We start from the raw sequence: 25,342 nt of genomic DNA, 5'->3' as shown, positions 1-25,342 counted from the left end.
GAATCATCCAGGACCAGGGGCCGAACTCATGTTCCCTGCGTTGGCAGGCAGATTCCAAACCACTTGACCACCAGTGAAGGGAAGACCAATGACAGTGTTTGGGCTTCCCTGCTTGCTCAGGGTAAGGAATCTGCCTGACAATGCAGGAGATGGAGGTCCTAATCGTGGGTCAGGATGATCCCCCGAAGAAGGAAATGGCAACCCACTCCAGCATTTTTTGCCTAGGAAATCCCCTGGTCAGAGGAAGGTGGCAGGCTAGCATCCATGGGGGTCACAAGAGTCAGACACGACTTAGTGACTAAACCGCTACTGCAGCATCAGCTTCATTCCTGCCATCAATAAATGGATCTTCTCCAAGGACCTGAAATCATGCTGAGTGAATCCTTTGTAATAAACAAGCACATATTTCTTCTGGCTGAAATAACATTTATCAAGCAAGGAAAATGAAAGGAATGTAAGAAACCTAGACTTTTTAAGATGATAAAAATAACAGAAAAATAATATATTCTGAGAAACAAAAGGAGTGAATCCACTCTGAGACTAATGTATAAAAAACATTCTTTGACAATAACAACAATGACATGCCTGTGGATTTAGGAAGACTGATCTATAAAACACACATTCTTGATGTGAATTCTTTGCAGGCTTTTCCTACAACACTGGGGTTTACATTTTTCTACATTGATCAGATTTTTACTACAGGTTTTCATGTAGCCAACTAATATACTGATTGACTGCACTCTAACCAACTTTAGTAAAAAGAAAAGAAAGTGTTCCATGGAATGTACCCTCTATGTGTTTATGCACCACTCGAACTCCAGAATTCCAAAGTCGAGGAACATACATGTGGCCATAATCTCTTAAGACATCATATTGACAAGTGATGACATAGGTCAGGGGTAAACCATGCAACTTGTGGTCATCAGCTAGTGAGGGTCAAGTGTCACATCCTGAATCCCTGGATATTTTTTAGCCAGCTCTGAACTACCATGAGTTGGAGTCTTATAAATGTGGCCTTTCTAAAACGTCTCAGGGAGCAAAGAACTCCAATTAACAAATTTGAACAGATGGCTTGATTCCGGAGGAATGAGTTGTTTGGAAAGCATCTCCTTCTTAACTGACCTATCTGTAGTAAAATATTCACTCCAGAATCTGACCATGAGTGATTTAGACAGAACTGGTTACTGTGTATATTCTCAATATGATGGTAAATCGAAATCAAAATTCTGAAGAACAGGATATATTAAAGATTGGACCTTGAGTTTGATCTTGACATGTGGATCTTCTAAGAGCTGAGAAATATTAGGATATGTTGATTGTATAAGTCATTTTAATGGAAAAATAAAAACCACATTGCAAAAAAGACATACTTAAATTTAAAAATCCTTAAAAATATAATTTACACAGTTGGTAAAAGAATAAAAATATTAATATCAAGCAAAGTTTTGTGGTAGATGTCCATAAACTAAACATAAATTTTAATTTTCAAAACAAAAATAATCAGGACTCTCTGCATAAACCTTGTTAAAGGATCTTTTATTATAATATGAATTGCATACTTATGTAACCTGCAGGTATTTGATCCTCTTTTTCATTATTAAGACTATTTTAAATATCTAAGTATGTCAAGAAACATTATGATGGGAAGGAGATAGCTCTCATACTGAAGAGACGTTTGATCTTGAAAGAGTATAAACCATGTGAAACTATTAATTTTTAATTTTTTTCAGCACTGCTCTACCTTTTCTAGGTCTAGTCCTTGTCTTTCCAGGAACAGTAAAATTTTATCATTTTCTTCCAAGCTAATTTTCCTGCAATGTGCTTCTGAGCACAATGAGACAAAATGATTATTCTACCAGTCATAAGATATGTATCTAGTAACCCAAGTTTTTTCTTTTTTGTTGCACAGTAATGTTTGGATAAATTAAAATTTTCAGACTTTCAAAAGGTTGTTTTTCCAAACACTACCAACTTTGTCTTGGGTATACCTCAAGTACTGGCCTATTTAATAGAAGGCAAACTGATTATCACACTGAAAAATGGTATTGCTCACTCATCATTCAGAGAACTGGCCAGGACTTCAGGTACAATTTGGTAGTGGTAGTGTGCATCCAATTTTCAAGAGAAAACTTTTAATAACTACCCAATAAGAATGATGTTTCTTCTAAGTGTTTTTGTTTACATACTTTTTTCAAAGTTAGGAAATTCTCTTCTATTCACCATTTCCTATTTGTTTCATCTTTATAGATGCTGAGTATTATCTGTTTAAACAGTTCATGCTTATTAAGATAACCATATGATTTCCTTCTTTAAATTGACTTCTGGGTCAAGCTCACTCATCAGAACTTCCAGGGTTTGATCTGACTGATTGATTACCCAACTCTCTGGGAAATCCAAAGTATACAAAATACCAACAGTCAGAATTCCTGCGTCCCATACAATATGCAGTTTCATTTGGGAAAACTGCATTAACAAAGTCTATTTTTGCCTGTGGGGGGTACCCTTGGTGAGACAACTTCATGAAATTCTTATGAGAATAAAAGAAGCTTTAAATTAAGCCAAATTCACTGTAATCCCTAGCAAATTTCAACAAGGGAATCAGTGCTTTCAGCAAGAGGATGGTACCACATGTCTTCAAAATGAAAGGGTCTCTTAGAGACAAAGATACCACTCTCACTGAGTACAGAAGCTTCCTGCCTGTCAGTTTCTGTTACAGGATTGAACGCAGCACAGTCTTCAAAAACACAACCCAGTCTGATCTCGGTATGGTGAGAAGATCCCCAGATCCTTGGTTTGTGATGGGCTGCTGCGTGGAGAACCAAACTTCCAGCAGTTTCTCGGTTTTCCTCCAAAAAATGTGCAGCTTCCAGAACCATGAGACTAGTGACCCACCAACCACCACAGAAAATCGATTACATTAAATCTCTGTTCCCACAGAGGACGCCGCCACTGCAGGTGGTTCCACCTGTGTTAGGAAAGTTCAGGTTCAATTTTGCCATAGTTTATATTAACTTAGAAAAAAAGGATTAATAAACATTTCCTGGCTTTTGTTTGTTTTTTGGTGTGTGAGGGAGCCTGAACGCGAGTCTGTTGGGAACAGAGGCAGGCTCAGCTGTCTCTTGAGGCTCGCTGTTTCCCCGTGAGGGAGGATACAGCAAGGGTCGCTCACGTCGTGGACCGCACTGTGAGTCCTTCCCTGCCCTTTCGGTCCTCCGTCTGGGGTTGATGTTCTTCCGCCTGAAATCATCCTCTTTAAAATCCAAAGCGACAGTGGGCTGGGCAGTGAATTCTCTTTAATTTTATTTGTAAAAATATGTCCTCATTTTGTCCCCGGATTAGAAAGATGTATTCATATTAGTCTTTTCATATATTGGTCTAACATATTCATATTAGTCATTTCATATATTGGTCTAATATATTCATATTAGTCTTAAACGTCTTTTCTCATTTTGCATTTTCTTTTAATCTAGCTGTTCAGTATTACAATTTTTTTCTGATCTGTCTTCCAATTTCTATATTGTATTGCAGTCAACATGATAACAAATATCTACATTGTAAAACCAAGAGCGAACTATGAACTTTGGGTGATGATGATGTGTAAATACAAATTCGTTAACTGAAACAAATGACTCACTCTGGGTGGGGATGTGGATAATGAAGACGGCTATGTATGTGTGACAGAGGGGAGTCTGGAAATTTTTGTCTTCTTCTCAATTTTGCCATGAATCTAAAACTGCTCTACAAATAATATTAAAGTCTATATTAAATGCTTAACTTTGAAGGTTAATATTTTTATATATTGAAGTTTTATTTCTTTATTTTTTGAATAATCCATAATTTACAGCTTCTTCCATGAGCATATTTCTAAGTTTTAAAATATATTTTTATTTCTATTAAACAGATTCTACTAAAACATTTTTTCTAAGGATAATGTTTATGAATTGGGGTGATATTTTCTCCCTGTAACTAGTTCTTACTTTCCTCTTTGTCTATATACCTGCTTACTTTCAGCTTTCTATTGATTATTGAAATGAAAAGTTAATTTTTGGAATAAATTGAGACCTAGGATCCGGTTGCCTTCTCTCAGTAATGACCTATATTTGCTTCTAGTAAGATGCATGCACATATTATAGTATGTTATAATATACAACATTCTGAATATATATTATGAATATACTCAGATTAAATAAAATATTTTGATTTCCTAATTATAGTTATTGCTATCATTTATTGATTTTCTTTCTTAAAAAATACTTATATACTATACAGGAAATTGTACCAGTATTTACAAAAGTATTAAAGTGTAAAATTGTTCACCTCAGTGTTCCTCAAAATAAGTAAAAGAAAAAATACTTAAAGAGTGTATGTATAATTTAGAAGTAAGAATCAAAATTTTTTAGTAAAAGACAAAAGAAAACCCAATAAGTGAAAATGCTGGGCATCTTACCTGCTGGGTCATTCTTGCATCTAAATTCCCTCTAGTACTGTCTCCAGAGATACCAATTCTCCCAGGATCTACACATCTTTCAAGAATTTGGGGGTGTAAAAAACATTTTAATGCAGTGTACACATCTTCAAATTGAACTGGAAGATGGCACTTTGGGGCTAGTCTGTAGCTGTAGACAGAAAAACAATCACTGATTTATTTACCTTTTAAATTAGTTTTATTTTTTATTTACTTTTTATTTTCTGTTGGAGTGCCCCAGGTGGTGCTAGTAGTAAAGAACCTGTCTGCCAATGCAGGAGACATAAGACACGCAGGTTTGATCCCTGGGTCGGGAAGATCCCCCAGAGAAGGGCAAGGCAATCCACTCAAGTATTCTTGCCTGGAGAATCCCATGGACAGAGGAACCTGGCTACAGTCCTTGGAGTCACAAAGACTCAGACATGACTAAAGTGACTTAGCATGCACATAGCTGATTTATGTATTAGCTTCAAGTGTATAGTAAAGTCGTTCAGTTGTACATATGTCCATTCTTTTTCAGATTATTTTGCCATATAGGTTATTACAAAAGGGTATATAGAATATTGAGTAGAGTTTCCTGTGCTGTAACCATTGATTCTTAGTCATATACTAAAATAAGGCAGGTACTTCTGATTCACAATCAAAAGTAAAATTTTGTTTTTATCAACAGGATACTTGTTGAAAATGTATTTTTCCTAATCATGAAATGTGACTGGCAATCTCTGAATATCATTTTTATAATCAAAATTTAGAGTTTGAATGATCAATCTGGTTCAGTTTTGGGGGAAAACTTTCTAGCTGCTATCTTTTGCTAGCAACAAATATTTACAGAATGACTAGTTTTGGTAATTCCCATACTGTATTTTTAAAAAAATCAGTCATTATTACTACCTGTTTCTCCAGAGTTATTTTCCAACTTTATAAAATTATTCCCATTTGACATAGTCTTTATTGCATTAGTCCATTAATTCTTTATTTTCTAAGGTTTAAGTAGCTTCTCACAGAGAGTATATTCCATAGAAAATTTAAACCTTTTTCCTACTCTTTCTAAAGAGTGCTCTAAAAAGGACTTTAAGATAGGTTCTGTCTTACCTTTCATAGTTAACATGGCAATAGTTGCTTTATTCAATGGATTACTAGCTTCTAGGCACCATTCCAAGCACTGTTACAGGTATTATAACATTTAATCCCCATATAAATGATGAGTTTTGCAAATTGTTAATATTTAGAGTTTGCATCCTTTAAAATATCACACAGTCACCAATTTGCAGAATCTACATTCAATCCCAGTCCTCTGGCCCCAAAGTCCACCTCCTTAGTACCCTACTAATTATAGGGGAAAAATCCAGAGCCAGTAGTTAAGTCCCTCTGATTCTGCAGCCTTGAACAAGTTTTTAAGTTTTTGGTGTTTGTTTCTTTTTGAATTATGTGTGTGTCTCTTCTCTCCAATGCTGGACTGGACAGCCTCTGACATTAGATTTCTCTATTTATAGTCAGTCTCATCAGTGGCATGGATTAATTTTTGCCATAAAAGACACTCTATATAGCTGATTGTATGTTGATATGTGAGGCATGTGGCCTAAAATCAAATGAACACAGCTCTTACTTGGTTGATGTGACAACTGTATCAATCTGTCTGCTGTCCATCTTGACAGAAGGTCAGAGGTATAATAATCTGAAATAAAAGAAAAAATAATGGATTACTAATAACAGTTGAAAAACGGTACTGTTAAGAATAAACTTTACCGTGGCAATATGGTAAATTTCTTCTCTTTATTGTGAAATACTAACAAAAGGAAAAAAAAAAATGATCCTAGTTTCATGTTGATCAATGCACATAGTCACATCTCAATAGAATGTGAATCATTCTCTTTGGTGATCCTTTCATTTGCCCCTTTTCCATTTGAGAAATTTTTCAATTGCCTAGTCCAAATTAGCTTTGTTCACCTGCCTTTTATGCAACTGGTATGTAGTTAGAGGCTGGGAATGCAAATATGAAGAGATATATTCTCTGACTTTAAGGTGCTCACATCAATGAGGTATACAGGCACAGATACAGGTCAACAACAAAATTACAAAAGAAAATAAAATAGCTGCCTTAACAGAGGTGAGTGGGCAGCCCTGTTGAGATATAGGGGAGAAATCTCTCATTAATCCTCCCAAGGGTTCTGGGTAGAATTTAGAAAGGATTTGAGTAAACGAGAGACTGCAAGTTTGTATAAATATTTTTCATGAGAGTGTGTGTGTGTGTGTGTGTGTGTGTGAGTTGGGAATTAGCACTCATATAAGTACAAATCTAGCAAAATAGTTTAAGGAACAAAGCTTTCAGCATTTGGGCCCGTTTGAAAGACAAATCAGCCATGGTAAAAAAAGTTTTACTTTAGAAACCCAACTGTATCAACAGCAGTTAATAATACTGCCTATTCATTGTAATTTTTAAGCAGCACTCCCTTAATTACTTTTCATACAATCAACTCCACATATATACAACTAACTTGCAACCTCTCCACTGAAGTCTTCTTACCTCTCCTAGCGAGACGTGTTCCTCCTTTCGTGTGCTGGCAGAGCTTTTTGCCCTCAGATCTCTTTCACTATTCATCTACATCACATCATTCTGTAATTTCTGCTCTCATACAATCAATAGAATTGTCCATGAGGCATTCTTTAACTTTTCAGGATGCCTTTAGTGTTAGGTGTTGCCAGCGCCATCCTCTTTCCTGCTGTCCTCTTGTTTCTAGGCTTCTCGTGTCTCTGACCGTTCTTAGCCCCACAGTATGGCTATCATCTCTTCCTGCACCTTTCGAAAATATTACTAGTTTCCTGCCAACACTCCCTAAGTCACCCAGCCGAGAACACTGGCAATCAGACTCCCTTCCAACCTGGGGAACTGGGGCACTGCTCTGGGTTCCACACTTTAGAAGGACTGTTTGGACTTCTTTGGTTCCGGCCTCACCCCAGGGCATAGACCCAGCAGAGCACAGTGGCATGTCTTTCCATTGCAAACCACACTCTCAGCACCTTGGACCTTGGGCCTGGAATAGAATCTTGCTACTTTTAATCCACAGCCCTATCCATTGTGATATCCTACATGGAAAAAAAAATTTACTAAAAGTCTTTTTAACATAAAAACAAAACTATTTTTCTGAATACATTTTGATCTGGGAAAGGGATAGAAATGTTGCTGGGGGAAAAATAAGAAAGAAAACATAACTCATTATTTAGTTGTATGCTCTTAATCAGGAGATGATTTCAAGAAAGCAGATGATATTTTAACATTTAATTTAAAAAACTGAACATTTTTTGACCTCTATATGGTGCCGTTGGGAAAGCATACTTGAAGTATAATCATTTGAGTCTTGAAGGATAAATAAGATATTTGCAGCCATATTTTAGTAAGCTCAAAGACAAAGAAACACTTTTATTTTCTAAGGAGCTTCATCTTCATTCTGGAAAATTCATAAGTTCTATCAGTGAGTGGTAGGATCAGAAACTCTCATAATTTTTGTAACATAAATGTTTTAAAATCCAAATGTTAATAAACATTTATTTAGGCTGAGATTTCAAAAACTCCATTAATTCATGTTGCTTGAATGAAATGAGTCTCAGAAGCAGAAACATGATATTTAACTTATAGATCATAGTATGAGAGTAACCATTTATATTATATGAAGTGAATCTTCCAAAATATCACCCTTATCATTACTACCCAAACAGCAACCACCACCATGGATATAAAACAATCCCCTTCTTAATGATTTTGGCTTCCATTAGCGCACATATATATGGACACAATGTTGTTAAATGTTGTATCTTTCACAGTTACATTTTCATCTGGTATTGGTGAAATGCTTTGAAAACCTGAAAAGAATGCCATGACTCCATAAATTGGTTTAGCCCCAATATTTCAGCACACAGGGCCTAAAATAAAACAGACACACACATCTATTCTAAATGCAAAAGGTGTTTTTGATCCAAGGAGTGCACATTAATATTCAATATGACACCGAAAGTTTTAGTTACAATCTTTCAAAAAATCTGTCATGATACCACCAGAAGATATACAAACCCAGATGCTTTATTACTATATGATGTTTTCCCATAAGTGACAGTAATTCTTTATTTATACATTCATCCAATAGGAATATTAATAGGAAATATATAACTCTGTATTAAATACTGTCAATGAGTAGGAGAACCAAGCAAACTCTTTATTCTCAGAGCCAAAAGAAGGACTTAAGTTATAAAAGGACATCCTAATACAAATATGGGCAAAATTCATTGGAATAGTTGTAAAGATGCTGGTGAAGGAAAAGGTTTTTAATTTGCAGTTGAACTGAGACTTGAAGAGAAAGTAAAGTTTGGGATCAGCTGAGAAGAAGGCTTTTAGGCAGATTGAATGAGCTTAGCCTAGAGAAAAACAAAAATGTGGAGATAAAGAATTGCAGGTCATTTGCTGTTCTATACTTCCAGAGTCTATGAAGATGAGTGAGAGGAAAAAATCCTGAAGAACAATTTAATCCATTCCCTTCTCCAGGAGCTCTTCCTGATCCAGGGATAGAACCCCAGTCTCCTGCATTTGCAGTAGTTTCTCTATCCTCTGAGCCACCAGGGAAGCCTCCCCCCCCCCAAAAAAAATATATATATACATATTAAACACAAATCCCTAGAAACTATGATAGACATATTAATAAATTCAGCTTGGTTAAAATTAAGAATTTACATTTTAAGAATCTTATAAAGTGATTGAAAAACAAGCTACAATGTGAATAATGGTATTTGCAAGACTTTTATTATGAAAATGCTAGTTTTTAGAATATATAACAAGCTCATAAAAATGAGAGGTAGACCAACAGTTCAAGAGACAGAAGACTTCAATGGTTGTCTCTTCAAAGGTCTAGACTGATTGGGACTCTAAGGAAAAAAAAATTCATTTTTCAAATATATAATTCATAAAGAATAGTATATATAACAAGATGGGCTTCCCAGGTGATGCTAGCAGTAAAGAATCCACTGCCAAGGCAGGAGATGCAAGAGACAGGGTTCATCCCTGGGCCAGGAAGATCCTCTGGAGTAAGAAATGGCACCCCACTCTAGTGTTCTTGCCTGGAAAATTCTATGGGCAGAGGACCCCGCCAGGTTACAGCCCATGGGGCCACAGAGTCAGACACGACTGAGTGACTGAGCGTACACATGTATCAGGAATTATAAGAACAAAAGACCTAGTTCTCCAAGAAGACACAGCCATCTTAAAATGTTTAAGTGTATAGTAGCAAGTTTCATAGTGCAAGAATTGGGAACTGAAAAAAAACTGAAAGAAGAAACAGAAATATCTGAAATTATTAGTCACAAATTGATACTCCAATCTTATTAACTGGTAAAGCAAGTAAATAGGAAAACAATCAGCATATAGAAAATTTGAAAAATGCTATCAACCCAACAGAACTAATTGACCTATTGAGGGCATTCCATCCAATGACAACAGAATAACATTCTTTTCAACTGTATGCAGAACTTTCACAATGATGCACCACATGACAAATCTGGGAGACAATCTCAACAAGCTAAAAAAGGGTTAAAATTATACAAAGTATGTTCTCTGTCCGTAGTGCAATTAGTATAATTAAATATAATTAAATTACATTAAATATAGCTAGTATAATTAAGTTGCAGTAATAAAATTAAATAAAAAACCCAATGATTTTGGGGGAATATGTTTATATTTGGAAGCTAAACAGCATGCTCCTAAATAACTCATTGATTGAGGAAGTTATCTCTGGACAAACTGAAAAAAAAATCAACACATTTTGAAGACATTGAAAATCTTAGCATGTCAAACTTTGCAGAAAGCAGACTTCAGGAAATGTATAGCTTTAAATTCATATATTAGAAGAAAATAAAGATCTTAGGGATGTGATCTAAGCTTCCTTCACTAAGAATTTGGAATTAGACTAGCAAAGTAAACCCAAAGTGTGTAGGAAAGAATAAGGGAAAACAAAGACCAGAAATCAATAAAAATGGAAAATAAAGAAAACTAAAGATGTATTCCTTGAAAAGAAACCATAAAATTGATTAGCCTAGAGTCAGACTTCTGAGGAAAAAAGAGAAGATGCAGTTTACCAATATCAGAAATTCGTGAAGGACATCATTTTAGATGCCCAGGCTCATAGACATAGTAGGCAGCAGTCAGTATGTGTTCAAACCAATTGGTCTGGCCACCCAGTGAGCGTGCAGTGTAAGGCATAGTGGGACCATGACTTGGAAAACTATAAGACACTGAGGAAAGAAACTGAAGATGACACAAACATATGAAAATACACTGTCCTTACGAATTAGAACTGATATTGTTAAAATGACCATATTACTCAAGTCAATCCATAGAGTCAATGCAATCCTTATCATACTACCAAAGACATGTTTCAGAGAACTAGAACAAAGAATTCTAAAATTTGTATGGAAACACAAAAACACCCGAATAGCCAAAACAATACTGAGGAAAAAGAACAATGCTGGTGGTTATTATGCTCTCTGGTTTCAAACTATACTACAAATCTACAGTAATCAAAATAGTATGGTGCTGGCACAAAAATAGACCCATACATCAGTGGAATAGAATAGGGCTTCCCATAAATAAATCAACACTTATATGGGCAATTAAACTATGACAAATAAGGCAAGAATATACAATGGGGTAAAGACAACCTCTTTAACGAATGGTGTTGGGAAACCTGGAGAGCTACATGCTAAGAATTAAACTGGACTACTTTCTCACACCAAAAAAGAAAAAAAACAAACAAACAAACAAAAAAAAAACAAAAAAAGATAAACTCAATATATTAAAGACTTAAAGACCTAAAACCATAAAACTCCTACAAAAAAAGCATAGCAGTATACTCTTCAACACTGGTCTCAGCAATATTTTTTTATTTTGATACGTGTCTTCAGGCAAAGGAAACAAAAGGAATAATAAACAAATGGGACTACTTCAAGTTCAAAAGCTTTTGCACAATGAAGGAAACTATCAACAAAATGAAAAAGCTGTTTACTGAATGGGAGAAGATATTTGTAAATTAAATAACTACTAAGTGGCTAATATCCAAAATATACAAAGATTATTAAAAATTGTGATCTTATGTTTCTCAAATGCACCTATTTTCTCTTTTAATTATATGCATTAAAAATGAATAAAAGTATAGACTTTGTTGACTTGAGAAATGAATTTATAGAAAAGCAAGCCAAAAAAATCTTGTGATCAGTCAAAAAGATTACACACTAAATTGTTATTATTCATAGTAATACATAAACTAAATCAAACTTTATTTATTACACACACTTTGTGATTGATACATGTTGACAGATTAAGGTTAGACTATTTTGTTTCCATAATGAAGCATATATGTAAACCATTATTATGAACAGTACTGCACCTACAAACACTGCAACAAAGCTGGTAGTTACAAAAGGAGAGGCATTTGATACTTCTTTAGCTTTGTGCAAGCAGTTTCAGGTCAACAGGATGGGACTTGGCCATTGCATATACATGGATCCATTCTCCCTCAAACTTCCCTCTCATCCAGGCTGGCACATAACATTGAACAGAGTTCCATGTGCTATATAGTAGGCCCTTGTTGGTTATCCATTTCAAATATGTTTAAGCAATATGTTTGAGACGAACATGTGAGTCCAATTTTTAAAGTGTATTTATTTCTCATCTTAATGTATAACTTGCTTTTTCAAATTCTATCTTGGTTAATGTATAATTTCAATTGATAGGTTGCTAGATAGCTCCACTAAATAATATCAGAAATGAAGATGCTCTACATGAAGATGCCACACATTAAAGACATGTGTCCTTAATCTAACTCTGCTGGTTTTAATGTAAATAAGTGTTTCCTTTGTTACTGTTCTGCTTTATAGAAAGCAAGAAAAAGAACTTGGATAACCACCCTTTTCTGTGTTGTCAAAGGAATTCCTGAATAAAGGGTAAGTGGTATAAGAGAAATAATTCTAATTTATAGAACTACTTACCCAGGAGAGAATTAAAAATGCTGTGCTTCATGATACTTCTGAGGCCAATTTTCTTAAACAACCATGGACTTTAAGTAACACTGACATCAGTCTAACTGAATATTCTCTCCAGTTAGATCATCAAGGAGACTTGCATAGAGACCAATAGATCCATGAGTACTACATAGCCATCTAGTTTTCAGTTCTTAATGACCACAACCATTGTGGAGTATGCTGTTTCACTCTTTAGTTCTTAAAAACGTTTTCCTCCTCTGAAAATAATTCAGTGAATTTCTTGTCTGGCATGTGTTGTCTGTCTGGTAATTAACTCAGCATTAAACAAATTTTCTCACCCTACTTATTTAACTTATATGCAGAGTACATCATGAGAAACGCTGGACTGGAGGAACCACAAGCTGGAATCAGGATTGCCGGGAGAAATATCAATAACCTCAGATATGCAGATGACACCACCCTTATGGCAGAAAATGAAGAAGAACTAAAGAGCCTCTTGATGAAAGTGAAAGAGGAGAGTGAAAAAGTTGGCTTAAAGCTCAACATTCAGAAAACTAAGATCATGGCATCTGGCCCCATGACTTCATGGCAAATAGATGGGGAAACAGTGGCTGACTTTCTTTTTCTGGGCTCCAAAATCACTGCAGATGGTGATTGCAGTCATGAAATTAAAAGGCGCTTACTCCTTGGAAGGAAAGTTATGACCAAACTAGACAGCATATTGAAAAGCAGAGACATTACATTGCCAACAAAGGTCCATGTAGTCAAGGCTATTGTTTTTCCAGTGGTCATGTATGGATGTGAGAGTTGGACTATAAAGAAAGCTGAGTGCAGAAGAATTGATGTTTTTGAACTGTGGTTTTGGAGAAGACTCTTGAGAGTCCCTTGGACTGCAAGGAGATCCAACCGGTCCATCCTAAAGATCAGTCCTGGGTGTTCATTGGAAGGACTGATGTTGAAGCTGAAACTCCAATCCTTTGGCCACCTGATGCAATGAGCTGACTCGTTGGAAAAGACTCTGATGCTGGGAAAGATTGAGGGCAGGAGGAGAAGGGGACAACAGAGGATGAGATGGCTGGATGGCATCACCGACTCAATGGACATGGGTTTGGGTGGACTCCGGGCATTGGTGATGGACAGGGAGGCCTGGCATGCTGCGGTTCATGGGGTCGCAAAGAGTTGGGCACAACTGAGCGACTGAATTGAACTGAAGTGAACTGAAACAAGTTTTCATATAGTCTTTGTTTTATTATTTGTCAGAAGAGAAAAGTCACTGGACAGGATTAAATAGCAGGAAAATATTTAAAGATCACCTGCCACATTTCTCTATCTCTATGTCTCTCTTTTTGCTTTAACAGTTTCTTTCTTAAAATACATACTTCAATTTTAAAAGCATTATGATGAGAATTAATAAGTCACAGTATTAGATATAATAGAAATTGCAGACAATAATTCTCTTATCAAAAAGAAAATCTTTCTCAGATAAAAGTCGATATGTAGAAATTAAACTTCATCATTAAAATTCGTTCTTTTTAGAAAAATTTCTTGAGGAAACTGCATACTGTTTTACATAATGGCAGTACCAGTTTATGTTCCTTCCAACAGTATATTAGGCTTCTCCTTTCCCTGCATTCTTGCTAGCTTCTCTCTCGTCTTTTTAAAAAATCTCCATGCTAACTGGTATGAGGTGATATTTCACTATGGCTTTGATTTGTATTTCCCTGATCATTAGTGCTATTGAGTACCCTCCATGTAATTTTTTATACTTCCCTGATGATTAGTGATATCAGGTACTTTTCATGTAATTTTCATGTGATTTTTAATGGAAGAACTTTTCATATATTGTGATATGGGGAAGTCACCCTGTGTTATACATGATTTGGCTGAACTTTATGCCAAGTAGAACAGTCTGTCTTATGACCTGTCAAACATTCTTCGGCTTTAACCAATTTTTAAAACAAGAATGCAATTACCAAACTCTTTAGAATGTCCACCTTTGAAGATAGGAATACATGACCCCTTCTTCTGTCACTAATGCTAGTACTCCTTTTATGATGAGGTTTTCTTCTTAAACACCAGTGTCTTGCTGACTCACTATATAATGCTATACTGTCTCTTTTGAAAGCTTGAAGGAATCTGTTTTTGTTGTTTGCTTGTTCTGACAATATAAACCTCGGGTTCAGGCATCCAGAATGGAACCAGATGGCTCCATTTGTTTTTGCTTGTTCTTGCTTCTCATTGTGAATGGGATTTTGGACATGTTTCTGCATAACTGAAAACCTGAATTTTCCAAACTATGTAAACTTCAAGGACAGCACCAGCCATTCTCAAAACATCATCTGCTAGTGTTACCAAACATGGACTTGGGTATGCTCACTCAACACACAGCAAAGTCAGTCTACTGACACTGGATTGTGGTAAATGAAAGTACAGCATTTATTGCAAATGTCAAGCAAGGAGAATGGGCAGTATGTACTCAAAAGACCTGAACACCCCAATGGCTTTTTGGGGAAGGTTTTTTAAAGGCAACGTTACAAGAGTGGGTTGCAGGGTGTCCGAGAAGCTTTTGGATCTTTTTCTGATTGGTTGTTGGCTAAGGGTGCTATTTTGGGAGTCAACATCATCAACCCTGTGGGGCCAGTCAATCTGAGGCCTATGTGCTTATGGTTCATACTTTTCATCTGTGGGCATCTGGTGTCTTTAAAAAAAACTTAGGAATATCTTTCAGACATTGATATCTACTGGCAGCAGACTAACAGTCCTTCAAAAGATAAATGGATAAGGAGGATGTGGTGTATATATATATACAATGGAATATTTTATATATTATATATAATATATTTATATATTTAAATATATAAATATATAACATATATTTATGTTATAAATATATATAATAATATATTTATATATAAATGCATATATTAAATTTATTTATTTAAATATATATTAAACAATTAAATATATAAGATTAAACATATTAAATATATTATATAGATTTAGTAAATATATATTTATAAATATAATACATAAATATATTAATAATATTAATAATTAATCAACAACAATTAATAATATTATATTATTGTTGATATATTAATGTTATTATATATTATATAAAATTGTAGAATACATAAATATATTTAATATATTTTAATATGATTATTATTAATTATATTTATATGTATATTTATAGTAATTTATATTTATAGAGAGCATATTAAAAAGCAGAGACATTACTTTGCTAGCAAAGGTCTGTCTAGTCAGGCTATGGTTTTTCCAGTGGTCATGTATGGATGTGAGAATTGGACTATAAGGAAAGCTGAATGCCAAAGAATTGATGCCTTTGAACTGTGTTGTTGGAGAAGACCCTTGAGAGTCCCTTGGACTGCAAGAAGATCCAGCCAGTCCATCCTAAAGGAAATCAGTCCTGAATATTCATTGGAAGGACTGAGGCTGAAGCTGAAACTCCAAATCTTTGGCCAGCTGATGGTAAGAGCTGACTCATTTGAAAAGACCCTGATGCTGGGAAAGATTGAGGGCAGGAGGAGAAGGGGACAACAGAGGATGAGATGGTTGGATGGCATCACCAGCTCGATGGACATGGGTTTGGGTAGACTCCAGGAGCTGGTGATGGACAGGGAGGCCTGGCGTGCTGTGGTTCACGGGGTCGCAAAGAGTCGGACACGACTGAGCGACTGAACTGAACTGAACTGATTCTGAACAGTGTGAGATGGTACCTCTTTGTCATTTTGATTTGCCTTTGTCTGATAATGAGTGATGTTGAGCGTCTTTTCATGTGTTTGTTAGCCATCCATATGTCTTCTTTGGAGAAATGACTGTTTAGTTCTTTGGCCCATTTTTTAATTGGGTCATGTATTTTTCTGGTATTGAGCTGCATAAGCTGCTTGCATATTTTGGAGATTAATTCTTTGTCAGTTTCTTCTTTTGCTATTATTTTCTCCCATTCTGAAGGCTGTCTTTTCACCTTGTTTATAGATCCCTGGGTCGGGAAGATCCCCTGGAGAAGAAAATGGCAACCCACTCCATTCTTGCCTGGAAAATCCCATGGACTGAGGAGCCTGGTAGGCTACAGTCCATGGGGTCGCAAAGAGTTAGACACAACTGAGCAACTTACTTTCACTTTACTTTCATAGTTTCCTTCATTATGCAAAAGCCTTTATATTTAATTAGGTCCCATTTGTTTATTTTTGCTTTTATTTCCATTACTCTGGGAGGTGGGTCATAGAGGATCATGCTGTGATTTATGTCAGAGAGTGTTTTGCCTGTGTTTTCCTCTAGGAGTTTTATAGTATCTGCTCTTACATTTAGATATTTAATCCATTTTGAGTTTATTTTTGTGTATGGTGTTAAAAAGTGTTCTACTTTCATTTTTTTACAGGTGGTTGACCAGTTTTCCCAGCACCACTTGTTAAAGAGATTGTCTTTTCTTCATTGTATATTTTTGCCTCCTTTGTCAAACATAAGGTGTCCATAGGTGTGTGGATTTATCTCTGGCCTTTCTATTTTGTTCCATTGATCTATATTTCTGTCTTTGTGCCAGTACCATACTGTCTTGATGACTGTAGCTTTGTAGTAGAGTCTGAAGTCAGGCAGGTTGATTCCTCTAGTTCCATTCTTCTTTCTCAAGATTGCTTTGGCTGGTCGAGGTTTTTTGTATTTCTGTACAAATTGTGAAATTATTTGTTCTAGTTCTGTGAAAAATACCATTGATAGCTTGATAGGGATTGCATTTAATCTATAGATTGCTTTGGGTAGTATACTCATTTTCACTATATTGAATCTTCCAATCCATAAAAATGGTATATTTATCCATCTATTTGTGTGATCTTTGATTTCTTTTGTCAGTGTTTGATAGTTTTCTATATACGGGTCTTTTGTTTCTTTAGGTAGATTTATTCCTAAGTATTTATTCTTTTCATCATAATGGTGAATGGAATTGCTTCCTTAATTTCTCTTTCCTTTTTCTCATTGTTAATGTATAGAAACACAGCGATATCTGTGTATTAAGTTTATATCCTGAAACTTTACTATATTCACTGATTAGCTCTAGTAATTTTCTGGTGATGTCTTTAGGGTTTTCTATGTAGAGGATCATGTCATTTGCAAAGAGTGAGAGTATTACTTCTTCTTTTCCAATCTGGATTCCTTTTTCTTTTTCTTCTCTGATTGCTATGGGTAAAACTTCCAAAACGATGTTGAGTAGTAGTGGTGAGAGTGGGCACCCTTGTCTTGTTCCTGGCTTTAGGGGAAATGCTTTCAGTTTTTCAACATTGAGGATAACGCTTGCTGTGTTTTTATCTATATGGCTTTTATTACATTGAGATATGTTCCCTCTATGCCTGTTTTCTGGGGTTTTTTTTTTTTTTTCCTTTATTTATTTATTTATTTTTTCAGTGGGTTTTGTCATACATTGATATGAATCAGCCATAGATTTACACATATTCCCCATCCCAATTATTATAAATGGATACTGAATTTTGTCAAAAGCTTTCTCTGCATCTATTGAGATAATCATCTGGCTTTTATCTTTTAGTTTGTTAATGTGGTGTATCACATTGATTGATTTGCAAATATTAGAGAATCCTTGCATCCCTGGGATAAAACTCACTTGGTCATGAAGTATGATCTTTTAAAATATGTTGTTGGATTCTGTTTGCTAGAATTTTGTTGAGGATTTTTGTATCTATGTTCATCAGTGATATTGGTCTGTAGTTTTTTTGTGTGTGGCATCTTTGTCTGGTTTTGGTATTAGGGATTTTTGAATGCTGAGTTTTAAACCAACTTTTTCACTCTGCTCTTTCACTTTCATCAAGAGGCTCTTCAGTTTGTCTTTGCTTTCTGCCATAAGATGATGTATTCTGCATATCTGAGGTTGTTGATATTTGTCCCAGCAATCTTGATTCTAGCTTGTACTTCATCCAGTCTGGCATTTTGCATGATGTACTCTGCATATAAGTTAAATAAGCAGGGTGACAATACAAACCCTTTACATACTCCTTTCCCAATTTGGACCAGTCTGTTGTTCCATGTCTGGTTCTAACTGTTGCTTCTTGACCTGCATACAGATTTCTCAGGAGGCAAGTAAGCTGGTGGTATACCCATCTCTTGAAGAATTTTCCACAGTTGTGGTCCACACAGTCAAAGGTTTTGGCATAGTCAATAAAGCAGAAGTAGATGTTTTTCTGGAACTCTCTTGCTTTTCTATGATCCAGCGGATAGTGGCAATTTGATCTCTGGTTCCTCTTCCTTTTCTAAATCCAGCTTGAACATCTGGAAGATCTCGGTTCACATACTGTTGAAGCCATACTTGGAAAATTTTGAGCATTACTTTGCCAGTGTGTGAGATGACTGAAATGGAGGGGTAGTTTTTACATTCTTTGGCATTGCCTTTCTTAGGAATTGGAATGAAAACATATTTTTCAGTCCTGTGGCCACTGCGGAGTTTTCCAAATTTGCTGGCAATTTGGTTGCAACACTTTCACAGCATCATCTTTTAGGATTTGAAATAGCTCAGCTGGAATTCCCCCATCTCCACTAGATTTGTTCATAGTTATGCTTCCTAAGGCCCACTTGACTTCACATTCCAGGGTGTCTGGCTCTAGGTGAATAATCACACCATCCTGGTTATCTGGGTCATGAAGATCTTTTTTGTATAGTTTTCTGTGTATTCTTGCCACCTCTTCTTGATATCTTCTGCTTCTGTTAGGTCCATATTATTTCTGTCCTTTATTGTGCCCATCTTTGCATGAAATGTTCCTTTGATATCCCTACTATTCTTGAAGAGATCTCTAGTATTTCCCAGTTTAATGTTTTCCTCTATTTCTTTGCATTTATCACCTAGAAAGGCTTTCTTATCTCTCCTTGCTATTCTTTGTAACCCTGCTTCCAGATGGGTATATCTTTCCTTTTCTCCTTTGCCTTTAGCTTCCTTTCTTTTCTCAGCTATTTGTAAGGTCTCCTCAGACAATTGTTTTGCCTTTTTGCACTTCTTTTTATTGGGGATGATTTTGATTACTGCCTTCTGCACCATGTCATGAACCTCTGGCCATAGTTCTGGAACTTTGTCTATTTGTCTATCAAATCTAATCCCCTGAATCTATTTGTTACTTCCACTGTATAGTTCTAGGGGATTTGCTTTAGGTCATACCTGAATGGTCTAGTGGTATTCCCTACTTTCTTCAATTTAAGTTGAATTTTGCAATAAGGAGTTCATGATCTGAATTCTAGAAAACTAACCAAACTGATCACATAGACCATATCCTTGTCTAACTCAATGAAGCTATGAACCCTGTGTGTAGGGCCAACCATGATGTGTGGGTCATAGTGGAGAGTTTTGACAAAATGTTGTCTACTGGAGAAGATAATGGCAAACCACTTCAGTATTCTCGCTTTGAGAAGAATGAACAGAATGAAAAGGTAAAAAGATACAACACTGAAAGATGAACTCCCCAGGTCAGTAGGTACCCAATACACTACTGGACAAGAGTGGAGAAGTAACTCCAGAAAGAATGAAGAGATGGAGCCGAAATGAAAACAATGCCCAGTTGTGGAGGTGACTGATGACAGAAGTAAAGTCCAGTGCTATAAAGAGCAATATTGCATAGGAACCTGGAATGTTAGGTCCACAAATCAAGGTAAATTGCAAATGGTCAAACAGGAGATGGCAAGAGTGAACATAGACATTTTAGCAATCAGTGAACTAAAATGGGCTGGAATGGGTTAATTTAATTCAGATGACCACTATATATACTACTGTGGGCAAGAATCCCTTAGAAGAAGTGGAGTACCCCTCGTATTCAACAAAAGAGTCTGAAATTGCACTTGGGTGCAATCTCAAAAATTACAGAACAATCTCTGTTCGTTTCCAAGGCAAACCATTCAGTATCACAGTAATCCAAGTCTATGCCCCAACCACTAATCCTGAAGAAGCTGAAGTTGAACAGTTCTGTGAAGACCTACAAGAACTTCTAGAACTAACACCCAAAAGAGATGTCTTTTTCATCATAGTGGACTGAAATGCAAAAGTAGGAAGTCAAAAGGTACCTGGAGTAACAGGCAAATTTGGCTTCGGAGTACAAAATTAAGCAGCACAAAGGCTAACAGAGTTTTCTCAAGAGAACACACTGGTCATAGACAACACCCTCTTCCAACAACACAAGAGAGGACTCTACACAACCTAAATGTCAACAAATGAATGGATCAAGAAAGGTGAAAAAAAAATACACATATTTAGCCTTTACAAAAGGAGATCCTATCATTCGCAAAACATGGATGAATCCGGAATGCATCATGCTGAGTAAAATAAACCAAAAGAAAAAGACAGATACTGCATAGTACCACTTATATGTAGAATTTGTTTCTTTATTTCTTTTAAGCCAAACTGACAACAGTAAAGTGGTTGCCAGGGACTGACATGGGTGGAGGAAATAGGGTGAAGTTGGTGAAATGGTAGAGACTTTCACAATAGGATGAATATAAAATGAATAAGATCTGAATATATAATGTGCTAATAAGATGACTATCGTTGACACTTATACAATTGAAATTAGCTGAGAGAACTTAAATGTTATCATCCAAAAAAAAAAAAGGTAAATAAATGTGTGGGTGATGCATGTTTTAATTAAGGGAGGGAATCCTTTCACAATTTATATGCTAGAGATCAAGAAGTTGAAGTTCTGAGTAGGGATCAAAATAGAGAAAGCTAGTTACATCATAACCTATGTAATAAAGGTATTTATTTTTAAAATATAATAAGCATATCATGTTTATAATCATAAAGATAAGATCATTGAAGCCTACACGGTTGCTACTTGTATGGTCAAAGGTAAGGTTATTCTTGATGCAATAATTTCATTTATAATAAAGGCCTGTCAGTTATATACTAGGGCTGTTATTTGAATTAAATTACTGATAAATATAGAGACCTAAGCATAAATTTTGGCATCTTGGAGGTCTTCATTAAACTGCAATGTTATCATTACTATTATTATCAATATACATATTATTATTAAAATTACAGTAAGAAAGGAATACAATCAAAATTCATGCCCAGGGAATTTCCTGTCTGTCCAGTGGTTAGGACGCTGTGCTTTCACTGCAGGGCATCTGGGTTCGACTCCTGGTCAGGAAATAGAATCCCACAAGCCATGAGGTATGGCGCCCCCCCCCAAAAAAAAATTCATGCCCAGATATATATCACTTCACTCATGCCCTATTTAAAACAATTTACTCTTTGGTGCTGCCTAAATTGCTGGATTGAAATATGAAGCACAGCAATTTAATGCATGAACCCTAAAAAACCACTGCTCTAGCAAAGTAGGTGGCAATATAGAAAAGGCCAAGAATAACCAGAGCAGAAAGTATAGTAGAATAAAGGCATAATCAACTATGAGAGTCAAAATCTTCTCGACTGTTGGAGGATTATTAATCCACTAAAAAGTAGAGAAAGAATTCTAATCAGAATTCTATGAATTAAAGGAGTATAGCTTTTACACGAATATGTTGATTTTTCTCCCTACTCTTCCACCTGAATCACTCTCTCTCTTCTAGATAACACACTCTGTAAGAAGCAAGCAAGTCAGGTTTTAAAGAGCGAGCTGATGGGGAAAATCTTCCTCCTCATCTGGGCGAAAACACTGAGGATAGACAAGCCCTGTTCATGGGGTGAGTATGCTACGAAGCAATGTTAAGCGCTAGGAAAAAGGACATGTTTCCCTTACATGGATCTATCTGTACACTAGGGAACAGAAAAAGGGGATTAAAATAATGGCACGGCAGAGCATCATACACAACACTGTAAAAATACAGAAGAGATTGTCAGTGAACTAAATTCTTGACTTTTTTTCTGACATTCACTTATATTCAGCAAGGCAGGAGATGCGTATGATTTGCAAATTTTTAGCCATGAGGAAGTTTCCAAAATGTTTGTGGAAAAGCTTTTGGAATTTAAACTAACTAAATCTAGGCTCTTATTTTTCTGTGACCTAATTAAGTGCTAAAATTTAAATAGGTTTCCAATAGCAAATTAAGGAGTTTTTTTCACATGCTTAGAGAATGGTTGTGATTTGAAGAAACTATGTGATTCTCACCAAATTCATCTCAGGTTTATTTTTGTCTTTATTTTATTTTTATTTTTTTCCCCTTTTTTCCCCCCTTTATTTTTATTAGTTGGAGGCTAATTACTTTACAATATTGTAGTGGTTTTTGCCATACATTGACATGAATCAGCCATAGATTTACATGTGTTCCCCATCCTGAATCCCCCTCCCACCTCCCCTTCCCCCCATCCCATCCCTCTGGATCATCCCAGTGCACCAGCCCCAAGCACTTGTCTCATGCATCCAACCTGGACTGGTGATCTGTTTCGCACTTGATAATATTCATGTTTCGATGCTGTTCTCTCAGATCATCCCACCCTCACCTTCTCCCATAGAGTCCAGAAGTCTGTTCTATACATCTGTGTCTTTTCATTAATACCAATCTTTCTTTACAAGGATTCAGTAATCTGCTCTGAAACATTGTGGATATTGTAAAAGATCTCATGGAGAGAGAACACCATGAACAAAGTGGTTGCATTTACTCCCCTTGATCTTCTCACTCCATCTAGTAATAAGCAATCTGTTTATCAAATAGGCTCTCATTAGTTGTTGATGGGCCAAAGGGATTTAGCTAAAGCAATATTTACTGCTTCAGAAAGACACAAGCGAACATGACATAAATTATGACATATACACATAAGTCACTTGAAATAAGGCAATATTGCAAAGTAGTGTCTCAACTTGGCAGGGCCATGGGTTGTATGATGGGAGGCAGGAGAGAATTGTGAGTTAGGAAGTGGAAAAATCAATTACTTCCTCCATGGACTGGCCCACATGGCTGTAGGTCAAGGAGCATAAAAAATCTTGGGAAACATCTTTCCCACAGTCAGGATTTTCATTTATGTCAGGCTGCAACCTCTGAGTGTCAAGACCTGGAACAATTGCATGAAGAAGAAATAGTGAATGCTATCACTGTTCTTTGCAAGTCTCTCAGTTTTGCAGCTTAGGAAATGTGATGAGTGCAGTGGGTTTACAATAGGAGGTAGTATCTATGCTTCTCTGAAAAGAGCATCAAAACAGGCTGAACTCTGATCTGCGCATCCGTACCTTTACAAATTCAACTCTATCAAAGTACTTGGCATGCTTTAATTATTTTTCAAATTTATTTTTAATTGCAGGATAATTGCTTTACAATGTTGTGTTGGTTTCTGCTGTATAACAACATGAATCAGCCATAAGTATACATATATCCCTGCCTCTTGAACGTTCCTCCCACACCCCCGTCTCACCCATCTAGGCCATCACAGAACACTGGAGCTCAGAGCACAGAGTACAGAGCTCCCTGTCTTATATAGCAGCTTCCCACAAGCTATCTATTTCACACATGGTGATGTATACATGTCAGTGCTACTATCTCAACTCATGCCATCCTCTCCTTCCCCCACTGTGTCCACAAGTCCGTTCTCTACACATCTCCAGTCTTTCTCTGGAAATAGGTTCCTTTCCTTGTGCTATGCTCAATTGTGTCTGACTCTTTGCAACCCAATGGACTGGAGCCCCTCATGCTCCTCTGTCCATGGGATTTTCCAGGCAAGAATACTGGAGCAGGTTGCCATTTCCTACCCCAGGGGATCTTCCTGACTCAGGGATCAAACCTACATCTTTTACATCTCCTGAACTGGCAGGAAGATTCTTTACCACTGTGCTACCAAATAGGTTCATCAGTGCCATTTTTCTAGATTCCATATATATGCATTAATACACAATATTTGGTTTTCTTTCTGACTTACTTCACTCTGTATAATGGGCTCTAGGTTCATCCACCTCACTACAACTGACTCAAATTCATATCTTTTTATGGCTGAGTAGTATTCCTTTGTATATATGTACTATAACTTCATCCATTTATCTGTTAATAGACATTTAGATTGCTTCCATGTCCTAGCTATTGTAAATAGTGCTGCAAAGAACATTGGGGTGCATGTTTCTTTTTGAATTATGGTTTTTTCAGGATGTATGCCCAATAGTGGAATTGTTGGATCACATGGTAGTTTTATCCGTAGCTTTTTAAGGAATCTCCATACTGTTCTCCATAATGGCTATATCAATTTATATCCCCACCAGCTGTGCAATATGGTTCCCTTTTCTCCACATCTTCCCCAGCATTTTATTGTTTATAAATTTTTTGATGATGGCCACTCTGACTGGTGTGAGTTAACACCTCATTTGATTTGCATTCTCTAACAATGAGTGATGTTGAAAATCTTTTCATGTGATTATTGGCCATTTGTATGTCTTCTTTGGAGAAATGTTTGTCTAGGTCTTCTGCCCATGTGCATGTATATTTTGGAGATTAATTCTTTGTCAGTTGCTTCATTTGCAAGTAATTTCCCCCATTCTGACGGTTATCTTTTCATCTTGTTTATAGTTTCCTTTCCTGTGCAAAAGCTTTTAAGTTAAATTAGGTCCCATTAGTTTATTTTTGCTTTTATTTCCATTACTCTAGGATGTGGGTCAAAGAGGATCTTGCTTCAATTTATGTCAACATGTTCTGCCTATGTTTTCCTCTAAGAGTTTTATATTTTCTGGTCTTACATTTAGATCTTTAATTCATTTTGAGTTTACTTTCATGTAAAGTGTTAGGAAGTTTTATTTTATTCTTTTACACACAGATGTCCACTTTCCCCAGGACCATTTATTGAAGAGGCTATTTTTTCTCCATTGTATATTTCTTGCCTTCTTCATCAAAGATAAGGTGCCCACAGGTGCATGTATTGATCTCTGGGATTTCTAGCAT

General features: G+C 36.1%; 2 pseudogenes; both read right to left on the bottom strand.

The window, feature by feature from the left end:
- Positions 1–741: 741 nt before the first annotated feature.
- On the bottom strand, positions 742–25,342 carry LOC122675864 (annotated as a pseudogene).
- LOC122675823 lies at positions 2,284–2,876 on the bottom strand (annotated as a pseudogene).

This window comes from Cervus elaphus, chromosome 19 (genome assembly GCF_910594005.1).
Source record: "Cervus elaphus chromosome 19, mCerEla1.1, whole genome shotgun sequence".
Lineage (NCBI taxonomy): Eukaryota > Metazoa > Chordata > Mammalia > Artiodactyla > Cervidae > Cervus > Cervus elaphus.
Note: the sequence above shows the minus strand (reverse complement) of the source record. Positions and strands in the feature narration are given on the sequence as shown.